This window comes from Argiope bruennichi, chromosome 1 (genome assembly GCF_947563725.1).
Source record: "Argiope bruennichi chromosome 1, qqArgBrue1.1, whole genome shotgun sequence".
NCBI classification, from domain to species: Eukaryota; Metazoa; Arthropoda; class Arachnida; order Araneae; family Araneidae; genus Argiope; species Argiope bruennichi.
In genome coordinates, this window is record NC_079151.1 from 102,844,746 (window position 1) to 102,857,746 (window position 13,001).

Consider the following 13,001-nt stretch of genomic DNA (forward strand, 5'->3'; position numbering starts at 1 on the left):
TTATTCGATGTGTGATTTTTCGAATACTATTGTAATTCTACAATAAAATTTTGGTTTTAATCGGCCGAAAAAAGTGTCCAAAATGCACAATCGGCATTTTTGGTATTTATATATTAAACGCATTCCAGCGATTTATCGTCAAAGATTATACAAGCCTTTTTTACTCTCTCATATACGACATATAGTGAAAATATAGTAATTGTCACAACATTCGGACTCGAGATTTTGACGAATCACCGCGTTTTAAAACTCCTTGAGTTCGAAAAACATTTTTAGAAAATGCCCTGCGTCTACCTGTCTATGACAAAGATAACTCAAAAACGCTTTGAGTTAGACAGTTGAAATTTTGTATACTGTCTTTATATCAAATTTGCAGATTTCTATAAAATTTTGAGCAAAATCTTTTCCAAGGAAGTCCGCCTGTCCTGCTGTTCGAATATAACTTAACACGATAACTACATAACGAAGAGAGCTAGATAGATAAAATTCGGTACACAGATTTAACATCTATAGAGTAGACACTTGTCATATTCAATATAGGACTGACTGTCTTTCGGAATGTACTTTTAGTAATATGTAAACGTGAAAATTCAAAAAATCATTAACTTAAATCTATCAAATTTTGTATGGTATTTTGTAACTAAAAATGAACTTATTTGTTAATTTTTTTTATTTTAATCGGTCTGGTTAATCGTTTTGTTTTAATCGATTAAAACGTGTCTGAAACACAAATTTGATTTTTGGGTACTATTAGGAATTAATCGCCAAATAACACTCCAAGGATGATCTCATAGAGCGTGACCTCCGAGAGACAGGTCACGGATAGAGTCAGTAAAAATGCTAAATTCATGCCAAAATTTATGTTTTGTAACTATAGTATGCATAGTATAGTATAGTATACTTTCTTATATATATATATATAAGAAAGTATACAAGAAAGTTCTACAGTCATTGTTCTTTTATACTCTTCTTCTTCTTCCTTTTTTTTTTTTTTTTTTTGACAAAGTGTATACGTCAAGACACTTGAAACTAACAGTATAGTCACTTCCCGCCTCATACTTCCTATTAAAGGTATTACCCTCTCCTCCCTTTATCCCACATAAATTTGTGGTCCTTTGGCAAGGCCGTGAATTCAATTTGCTTTCAAATCTTTATTTTCAGGATACCGCACATGAGCGACTTGTATTTCTTAATGTAAGGAAGAGAAACGAGTATGGATACTCTTGTATCCGAGTTTTGGATACTCTTTTTTTTTCTGTGACCGATTTAAATCAAAATTTCACATATAACAACAATTTTAGTAACGAAATCACATGATTTTGTTATTGCGATTTTTAGTTATCGAGTGTTCCTGCATGCGAGCGTACATACTGATACATGATCAACCTGTTGATGGATTTAGTTCAAAATATTACAGGGCTTTACATTTTAAATGCTCAATCTGTGTACCAAATTTCATTTGTCTGTCTCTTTGTGTCGTGTGTCGTGTTAACTTATTTTGGAGCTGTCAGAGAGTATATCAATATGCTGTTAATATTTGTATCAATATGTTGTATTTCTATCGAAATTTGACAGAAATATACAAATTTAATATAAAAATCAGATACAAAATTTTATCAATCCGGCTCAAAGCATTTTTGGGTTGTTATATTCATAGACAGACAAACATAATTCCAAAAATATATTTTCGGAACTCAGAGAAATCTGAAATGATCAGATTCGTCGAAATCTCGAAATTAAATTTTCTAACGTTTACAATCCCTTCTCTTTGTGCACTTTGTATACGAAAAAGTTAAAGAAACAAATCAAAATCTATGGCATCAGCAGATCACTCTCTAAAAATGGAGCATCGATTTTTCAAAAATGTAAGTCTGATATTTCTGAAATAAAATATGACAGATATTCTTGTAAAAATAAATATTAAACTTTTTATTGATTAAGATATGTCTACGCAAACATTTATTCAATAGTGCATACTGACATTTTGTATTATTTATTTCTTAAAATTCTAGATATGTGATGTTAAATCGGAGCAGTTTGATTCTGTAAAAAGAAAACATTCTGCCAACTGTGAAATTTTGATTTTAAAAAGTGAGTTGCTGTTTCATAGAAATTAAAAAGGGTCATGATTAAATTTAAAACAGCAAATTCAGTTACAAGTCAGCCTTTTGAAAAATACATAACCATTTGCTTTCACATCTGTAGATATATATATGATACTAAGTTTTCACTTTCTAAATATGAATGTTTAAAAAATATTTTTTTACTTTTATACTTTTATATTTCCTCGAGAAAATAAATAAAATACTATTTACTATATAAAGCTGGAATTTCTGGTGAATGTTTCTCGAATAAATTCTTAAAAAAATTCTTTGAAGTTTCTATTTGTATAATATTACAAATTTTGCGTAGATATATTTCGTGCAAACAATTAGCTGATTGTCATTTAATTTAGTCAGACTAATGCAACTTTTTGAAGTTAAGAAGGCTTATTTACAAGGAAGGGGAGACAAATTGGTATCGACAATGGATTTCGACGAAAATTTGAAGAAAGTCTACAATTCTGGTTCAAAAACTACAAACCAAATTTCATTTTCCTAACTCTTTCCGTCATCTTTTTTCTGTTTCTTTGTGTCTACACGATTTTACGCCGCTACACGATTCTGAGAATATCTTCCACGCTTTATGGCTTTTAGCATCATATTTCATCGAAGAGCTTTTAGGGGATTGTTAGGAGAACCTTGGACCTCATTGTTCGCCACATGACCATGATGCCAAAGCAATTGCTCGGGTAGCATATTGCTTAGATGAATAGCTTATAAGCTATTCATCTCAGACTCTCCCTCCAGTGAGTCGGAGGCGAGACGAACGATATGACTGTTGAGTGGAGATGTAATATTAGCTGTTGATTCTAATGCGCCTGTACCCATTTGAGTAGCTCCAAGCGTTATGGCGAACGTGTGTGGTTGCTGCGTCAAGTGAGTCTGACGTCTTTGGTTGGGGGTAGATGGCGGATTGTTAGGAGTGAGGATAAAACCTGGGACCTTGTGGTTAGCAGTCCAGTAACATGACCATGATACCAAATCAATTGCTCCGGTAGCGTAGTTGTTAACTGGCTTTTAAGCTATTCACCACAAGCTTCTAATGTTAAACATCGAGAATCTGCGTTGGACGATGTTCCATCAGATGTTGGTTTTTTTTATTCCTGAACATTTAAAGCGAGCCATTCTTTTGGCTATACTGCACGAGTCATTCTGCCACCGTTAATCAGATAAATAATAATTTTTTTTATGTTTCATTTTCACTTTCTCGTGTGTGAAATACAGAGGAAGTACTGTAAACGTCAAAAAATTCGAACTCGAGATTTTGACGAATCTCCGAACATAAAATCTCCCCAAGTCCGAAAAATACCTGTTTGTCATTATGTCTTTTATCTGTCTGTGACGGCGATGAATATAAAATGTTTGAGCTTGACGAATGAAATTTGATCTTTGGATTTAATGCCTAAAATTGTAAATTTCTGTCAATTTTTGAAACGAAATCCATTAACAGGAAGTCCGTGTGTTTTCCTGTTCGAGTACAAGTGAATTCGATCAATACAAAGTGTAAAGTGCTACATAGATAAAACTTGGTAACATCTTGGATAAAACAAGTTAGCTTCTAAAATTCAAATTTCTATCAAATTTTAAACTGGATCTGTTAGGTTTGACCGTTTGCCTTTCTGTACATTCGCATGCATGCAACTCAAAAATGCAATGACTTCAGTCAATGACATTCAGCATGTCATTTTGCGAGTACAACTGTAGTTCTGTATCAAAGTTTTGCTTCAACTGACTCGCAAAAAGATGCCCACAATACAGATTCGCATGACAGATTCAACAAAAATGCTAAATTCATGCTGTTTTACCTAACTATTGATCACTCATGCCATGCATTTGCGGCCTTACTGTAGGTCTAAAATTTTATGTAGGGATTGATGGATTGTGTAGAGGATTAGAGAGTACACCACAAACGATTACTCGGCATCAGATATATTCAGATATATTGAATGATTAGAACGCCGAAAACATAGGCGGAAACTGTGATGGAGTCCTAGTGGTCATTATCGTCTACGTTAGAAACCATCTCGTCATCGTTGGGGAGGGGGAACTGACCTCCCATCATTTCAGTGCCCACTTCAACTTTTACTACTAGATAGCAATAACTGTAACTTTATATCATCAACTGGCACATTCAACTTCTTCTATTTTAGGAAGATTGAAATCTGCAGAGGGATGATAATCATTCAATAAGAAAACGTTTTTCCAAAATTCTTTATGAGGAATGCAAACATTTCCTCCCCTTCTTTCATTTCGCCCCTAATTGTTGAAATCAAAACTGGCTAGCGCATGCGCAAAAGCACAGAAATTTCTGCATCTAAAAAGGAACTCTACATCTATGATATATGCAAATATTAAGAAGAAATTATTTCAGTTCTTCCAAAAGAAAGTAGCATATTTATTAATCGAAAAATTAATTAGATAAAAATTTCTTTCTGTAGTGCTTGGAATTGCCCATTGTAATGCAATATTATGCTTATTTTAAGCCTTCGATGAAATTTTAAAACTTTTATTCCTAAGTGTTATTACTCTTAAATTTTGCAACATTAGACTACGTTTGATTCTGGGCATTCATAAAAAAATTACTTTTAATTTAATTTTTATATTCTAACAATTAATTAATACTTTCCTTAAAGTTTCTTTTATTTAATTTAATAATGATTTGAACCTAAGAAATAAAATTTGAATAATGAGTTCCTTTTTTAAGAAAAAAAAAAGTTTATATTAGTAATATTTTTATTAAACAAGTCGAAATTCAACAAAATTTTGAAATAAATTGCCAAGAATATTTTTTAGAAATATCCAAGCCTGAATTTCATTTTATTTTTTATTCGTATTTGGACACCTTTCTTTCCTTTTGTTTTAAATCATGTCAGAGATCAACCAAAACTGACACTGAGAATTGAATTTGTGCTTCGAAAATATAAAAAAAGTCAACGGACGAGAGAAAATCACTTCAGATTTTCTCTAAAAGTTGATCTTACTTGTTATGTGTCGTGAAAACGATGACAACTTTAAGTCTCACAGCGCGTAACGCGTCCGATTTCTTAACGAAAATGGACATAAAAGGAATGACGTAATCTAATACCATTTCAAAACCTTTAGAGAAGTACAGCGGCGCATCATCTGCGCAGTACCGAATATGAGTGCCTTATCTTTTTCCAAGCGTACATTTCATTTTTTTTTCAGAAATATTTATTGGTTTACTTTCAAAGATCACAACTTGATTTCTTTCAACTCTTTCAATTCTTGGTACTTTTGTAATTTAATCTCTATATATAAAACTCACTTTCGTCAAATATTTTCTTATTTAATTTTTTCATATATTTTGCGTTGCCAGGGCTGTGGAACAAATATTTATTGCCTTCTTTTTTTGAGGTCCAGAATTCTAGTTTGAGTTTGAGAAGGCATCCCATGGAAGCTTTTAAGACAAGAGCGTTTCTACTAATTCGATTGGTGCACCTGTCGCAAGCACATGTTCAGCGCCCCAGGACTTTTTCTTGGGCCTTTCCGCTGCTTTTATTTGATTTACGTCGTAGCAAAATGGCAAGAGCCTCTGCCTGTCCCAAGCAATTCAAAACCTCGATCGTGAAAAATGTGACTTCTTTGTGTGCGGCATGGAGAAACGAAGTGAAGAATGTATTTCATTTCTTTTTGGGCTGGAGACGAGCCAATGGTCCTCGGGTTCTTTTCTTTCTTTCTTTCTCTTTTCCAGGTGGGAAAAGTTTGCGTCCCCGTCAACTTTTTTTTGCTGTTCCTGCTCAATGCCATTTTCAGAAAGTGCGCTATTCAAATTTTAGAATTTCTTCGTCTTCTTTTTTTTTAAGTTTTCGAAAAGTGTGAACAGCACACAAGTTTTTTTTAAACTCCTTATAACGGGATAAAATTTTGGAACATTTTTGACATTTCGTCTTCAAGACATCTTGATGGGTTGTCGAAAGTATAAATATTTGTCGTCAAATACACACAAAAAAAGAATCGATTCCCTTTCTTCTGCTTTTATTCATTGAAAGAAGATATCGTTTGCTTTTTTTTATCCTTCATTCTGTGACATTAAAAGAAATGATTTAATATTGTGGTAGAATTACATTTGAATTTTATAATTACTAGATTAAATAATTTTTAGAAATGTTACAGTTAGTACAAATTTAACTGTCATTTTTCAAGTTAAGCCTCAATGAGTTTTATGTATTGCTCGCTGGCATTTATTTACGAATTTACTTCAATGCTCATGTAGATATTAGAAATATTTGTTTAGATCAAAACCGAACTAAGTCGTCACAGTTTGATTAATTCCAAAATTCAATTAAGCTTCTTCATCTATTTCAGTTTGAGATTCAGTAAAAATGGTCGATGTAATTCAAGTGAGTATTATTATTATTCTAAATCGTAACAATTTTCTTGGTTTTCTAATTTTTACTCAATATGCGCTGATGTTCCATGCTATAAAACTCTCTCGTTTCTTGCCCATTATGAATGGACGTTTTTTCATGCAAAAATTTCTGAACATGATTTGTAGTTCCTGAATTGAAGAAAAAGTAATCCGTTTATTTAAAAAGATTTTGCATTTGTGTAAACTTTATGTAACGTAAAATATTTTTTAAAAGATTGTTATTTATCGATTGATTGCCAATATTTAAATAAAAATATGATGTATTTCTTAATTCAGGAATTAAATAATATATTTCTTAAGTTATTTGCAAGACTTTCAACAAATTCATTTAATAAGCTTTTGAGTTAGAATATTTTGTTTTAAAGTTGTTTCTGGATTTAAGAAAGAAACACTTGTATTTCTTTCAGTTTAAAGAAATAATTTTAGTTTTCAATTATTTTTTCTTGTTTTGTAGATGTTTTTAAATCTATTTTATGCACGAAATTTTTTTTAAAAAAGTCTTTTATTGCGTTTTTTAATAAAGATTCATTCAGAGCGTATTCTCGTATCTTAAAAGTTCAACTCTGAAATAACACTTGAGGAAATTTTGAAACTACTACTTGTATTTGATCAATTATCATATAGCAGCATGCATGATACTATAACTTCATAATTAATGAATGTCTTGAAGTCGGTCGTACTCTTCAATCTTTCTTTTCTCTTGATATTGTTTAGACAACAAGAGCCCCGTTATTTGGTGGCGTATTATCTGTAAATTGTGATATGCACAAAGCAAAATCGTTCAAAACGCATTACAAGGCAGACTGTCGAACATAGAGGTACTAATTCTGACGCACGTATGCTTTTTGAGAAGTAACGTAGAAGCATTTCACACGTACAAAAAATGTAAAAATTTTAATTATATTTTTAGTTAAAAATGTATCAGAAATGTAATGTTTCTTAATAATTTTGGACCATATTATTGCATAAGATTTATTCTTACAAAAAATAGTGTGATATCAATATTATTTCTCTTTGTATTTTATCTCTTATTTTAATAAATTTATGCTACATTTTTAAATATATTTTTCATTAAACTTTTCATTGTTTTAGTACCCGCATTTATAAACACATACATTGCAGAAATATTTGATATATTTTTTTCTGTGCATGTTATTATTGTTATATTTAACCATTTAGCGTAACCTCCCAAAGATTTCTTAATTTTTCTTTGCATAATTTCTAATAAAGAAGCCCCCCCCCCCATATAAAATTATGGACCTTGGGTTAAATCATTAACGACATTTTTATTTTCGGAGTCCAACACATAAGAGCTTTGAGCTGCTTAGTATAAAATAGAAAATCAAATATACATTTTTGATGCATCAAATTTACGTACTCATCCAATAACGGATGAGATTCAAAGCTTAACGAATAAGCCAAATTTGGATGCATTGGGTAATATGCCGCATCAAATTTGGAGGTAATATGCCGCATCAAATTTGGAGGTAATATGCCGCATCAAATTTGGAGGTAATATGCTGCATCAAATTGGGATGCAATATGCTGCATCAAATGTGGATTCACCAAAATTACCTACTCATCCAGTTGAGATTCAAAGCTATAATAATAATGGATTAGATTCAAAGCTTAATACTCTATACTTTAGATGTTGACCAAAACCAAAATTCATTTATGCCAGTTATTGTGGGTTTGAGTTATCTTATTTACCAACATGTGAAATTGCAGATCGCCTAACAAATGATCGATTTCTCAACGGATTTGATTTAAATTATGATACGGATGTATACTTTAAATACTAAATTTTGTTACCATATTTTATTTGTCAAGCTCTTCACGTTTTGTTATGTTCACTTTTATTCGGACAGTCAGACAGATAGACTAACACTTGTGAATAATTTTTTCAAATTTTGATAAAAAATATACAAATTTAGTGTAAAGACCACATACCAAATCTCATCTGTCTATTTACAGCGTTTTAAAAATCTGAGATAGGTAGGCATAGTTTCATAGTTTTTGAATTCAAGGAAGTCTATGATTATAATACTTTTAATTTATACACATTTATACAAAAAATACAGTTAAGCGAATCCATTCTAATACATTATGTTACGATGCTTCTGACTAGAGGTTAGAAACTCGAATGCCTTTTTTTTATATCCTGCAACATCAAAAAGTAATGATTATTTTAGGGGATGCTTTTAAGAATACAGTTTCGTCATTATTGTTATATAATTAACTAACCATTTTTCATGTCATAAATTTTCCTGTTCAGAAAATTATATGAATTTGAATTAAAATAGTTTAAAAACAAGCCATGAAATTTCTTATCTTCGAAATAAGATTTTGTTAAAAAAAATCTCATCAAAAATGAAATATTCTAAAGTGTTACTTATTTTGACATTTAATCTTTTATTAGAATATTTTATGCATTAATTTCTATCTATCTTTGCAATAACATGTTCCCTACCAGAAACAGGAATCGCAATGCACTAACATAGTTTTATGAATATCCTGACTTCTCCGTACGTATCACGTTATTAATAAGTCTTCTAAATGAAATATCCCCTTGAATCTTTAGGTAAGAAGCTTTAGCATTTAATCAAAACTAATTTGCATGTTTTTACGAAGCACATGCATCATACAAGACGAAAATGACTTTTCCAGAAATTCATGCATATTTCAATCGCCTGGCCGAGACAGTGGAGGCCCACCCTTTAGTTCGACATCTGTTCGGGACTTAACAAAACTGTATAAATTGACTGCGCCTTTTAACTGATGGGACAAGGTCGAACCTTCTTTAAGCTCAACTCATTAAAATCATGCCTCGGTAATTAGAGATTAAAGCCGCCAATTCATTAACCTCATTCCGTAATCAGAAGTGGTTTGTCTCTCCGCCAAGAGCATCGCCAGATGGTTCTGATCAGCTTTGATTTATTTCGTGGTTATGGAAATATTCCTTTATCTTAGAGAAATACGCCAAAAAGAAGGAATTTTATTATTTATCGTCAGATATTTTTTAGCATTAATGAGATTTTTTTGATTGCTGATTAAAGAAGTCTGTTAATTGAATTTGAATTTATAATCAATGATAGTGTTCGTTTCTCTAAGAAACTCATGTAATTTTATTTTCATTTTTTAATCTGAAAAGGAGTTGTTTTAAACTTTTAAAGATGGGATTTCTTTATGCGATCAATATCCGAATTTTTTCGGATTTAGGCATTTTTCCGACTTTATTCTGAAAGACTAAGCGAACATTCTTTAAAAGTTGATTGTGTAAACAAATATGTTTGAATTCAAGCTCTGCCATGAGATTTTGATCACGAGAAATTTTAAGGACTGGAGGGGGTGAGAAACTGATGGGGAAAAATAGTTTGGCGCCCTTCCCCCCTTGCATAGAAAATATAAAGTGATTTCAAACTTTCAAAAATTGTTCTATTTTCTATGGATAATAATTGCATGCATTTTCGTAAAAGTAGCATAAATATTAGGAAACATATAAAACTTTTTTAAAAATCTAAATTTTAATCCAAATGTTTGCTTATAAAATTTTGATCCAAATGTTTGCTTATAAAATTTTGATCCAAATGTTTGCTTATGAAATTTTGAAACAAATAGTTTGCTTATGAAATTTTGAAACAAATAGTTTGCTTATGAAATTTTGAAACAAATAGTTTGCTTATGAAATTTTGAAACAAATAGTTTGCTTATGAAATTTTGAAACAAATAGTTTGCTTATGAAATTTTGAAACAAATAGTTTGCTTATGAAATTTTGAAACAAATAGTTTGCTTATGAAATGTTGAAACAAATAGTTTGCTTATGAAATTTTGAAACAAATAGTTTGCTTATGAAATTTTGAAACAAATAGTTTGCTTATGAAATGTTGAAACAAATAGTTTGCTTATGAAATGTTGAAACAAATACTTTGCTTATGAAATGTTGAAACAAATAGTTTGCTTATGAAATGTTGAAACAAATAGTTTGCTTATGAAATGTTGAAACAAATAGTTTGCTTATGAAATTTTGAAACAAATAGTTTGCTTATGAAATTTTGAAACAAATAGTTTGCTTATGAAATGTTGAAACAAATAGTTTGCTTATGAAATGTTGAAACAAATAGTTTGCTTATGAAATGTTGAAACAAATAGTTTGCTTATGAAATGTTGAAACAAATAGTTTGCTTATGAAATGTTGAAACAAATAGTTTGCTTATGAAATGTTGAAACAAATAGTTTGCTTATGAAATGTTGAAACAAATAGTTTGCTTATGAAATGTTGAAACAAATAGTTTGCTTATGAAATGTTGAAACAAATAGTTTGCTTATGAAATGTTGAAACAAATAGTTTGCTTATGAAATGTTGAAACAAATAGTTTGCTTATGAAATTTTGTAACAAATAGTTTGCTTATGAAATGTTGAAACAAATAGTTTGCTTATGAAATGTTGAAACAAATGGTTTGGTTAAAAACTAATTTAATAATTTATACGAAACTTACAAAATATATGACAAAGTATTATTAAAGTAATGTCATGACTTTAAATGAGTTCTATAAATATTTGAGAAAATATTAAACATTTTAGTAAACAAATTTTAATTCTGCATGAATGAAATATAGCATATTGATTTTGTCTTAGACATCTGGCTTCAAAATTAGGCAATCTTATAAAAAATTTGCAGTTGAATCTTTTCACGATTCAGGAAGGCATAGGTATAATGAACTGAATTTTAGTTCCCCTGTGAGTAAATAAAGACGAGGGGCTTTCTATAAATTGATAATTCCTTAAAGTAGCAAACAAAGAATTCTAAAAATAATATTCAATATTTCGGGCATGTGATGTTAAAATTTATTTATCAAAAGTGATTATATTTCCTTTAATATTTATAAAATACACTTTAAATTTTAATGCTATTTTGTCATATATTTTATAAGTTTCGTATAATTTGTTTTGAAATTTTTGTATTTTATAGGCACAAAAACTTAGGTCAAAATCTGGTTTTTTTTAAGTCGTATTTTTTCGAGTATGTATGCTTCTTTTACGAAAATGATGTCAGTATTGCTCATAGGAAATAAAACCATTGTTGGAAGTTTCAAATCATTATCTTCTATTTGTGAAAAGAGGTAAATGAAACTTCTCATCTTTTTTTCATCAATTTTTGGTCAGTTATCTAAATGTCCTCACCACCTAATCTTCAAGGTAAAATGCGTATTAATAAAATGTATCAAGGTAAATGCGTATAATAAAGTATGCATTTTTATATTATTGAAGTTTAAAGATATTTCATGAAACCTTTTCGGACAATTTCGGAAAAATGTGTTAACTCAAAAGTGTCCGGATTCTTTTTATCACAGTGTAACTGTAATTCACTATCATTCATTTCTTTCTTATATCGCGTATTCGTTTTCTATTGTATTTTTGTTCTGTAAGCATAGCATCTTATATTTCAGGTGATAGTTTTTCAAGAAATTTTTTTTATCTTCAAGCGTGTCTCAGGCAAGAGTTCTGAAAATTTTTTGCACTTTCTATTCCTGTTGATCTCTGGAAATTTAGGATAAAAATTTTAAATGTTCAAAAATTTGTAGATGGATCATTCTGCTTAAAGGAAAAATAAATCATGGCGAGGGAATTGAAATTTTATTTCCCTTTTACTCTTTAATTATTGGAATCGAAAGATGGAGATATTAAAGTTTCAAAATGTCAAAATTTGAAGTTGACAATTTTGGCATTTCAATTTGTGCATAAAAACATCGCAATATACTTCTAAATTTTTTTCTTCTTTGTTTACCAAAGTTAGTGTTCCCAAGGTAAAATCTTGATTTCGAAGCCGGTTTAGTTTAGTTATATTAACGTCCCATTTTAAAGCAAAACTAGGGCTATTTTGGTACGAACCTCGTAATTTTGAACCCCGGTCGGATGACACCTGAGCTGGCACCCCCTCTCCAAACTTCCAAACCATACCAGCGGGAGATTTCGAAACCGGAGAGTAGAGATATGAAACTATATTCCGTGAATAGAATGATATATATTTACATGATGTTCTAAAAGCAAAGGCAATTGCATTTTTCCGTAATTGCAATGCAACTCAGACGACTCTTTAGGTGACGTTTTCGTACCATAAATCGAATAAATATTCGACTTTTTTCTTCTACACAAGATGTATTTAGATTTAGAGACACAACTAGAATTATAAGCGCTCAAATATCCACTGTGAAACATTTAAGTCATAGGATTTTATCTCCTTCTATGTTCATATATTATGTTGATTTCAGCTTCTTGCAGTTCCTTTTCAGCATTCACTTCAATTTAACATTCTTGCTCTTCTACGGTTTCTCGCAGTAATAAATAACTTTCTTTTTCAGCATTCAATTCAAATATCTGTTCTCGCTATTATAAAAGAAAAAAAAACTGTTTTTTTCAACATTCAATTCAATTCATTTCTCTGTTTTGGCTCTTTTATGGTTTCTCGCTGTTATAAATCTTCTTTTTCGGCATTCAATTCAATTCTCT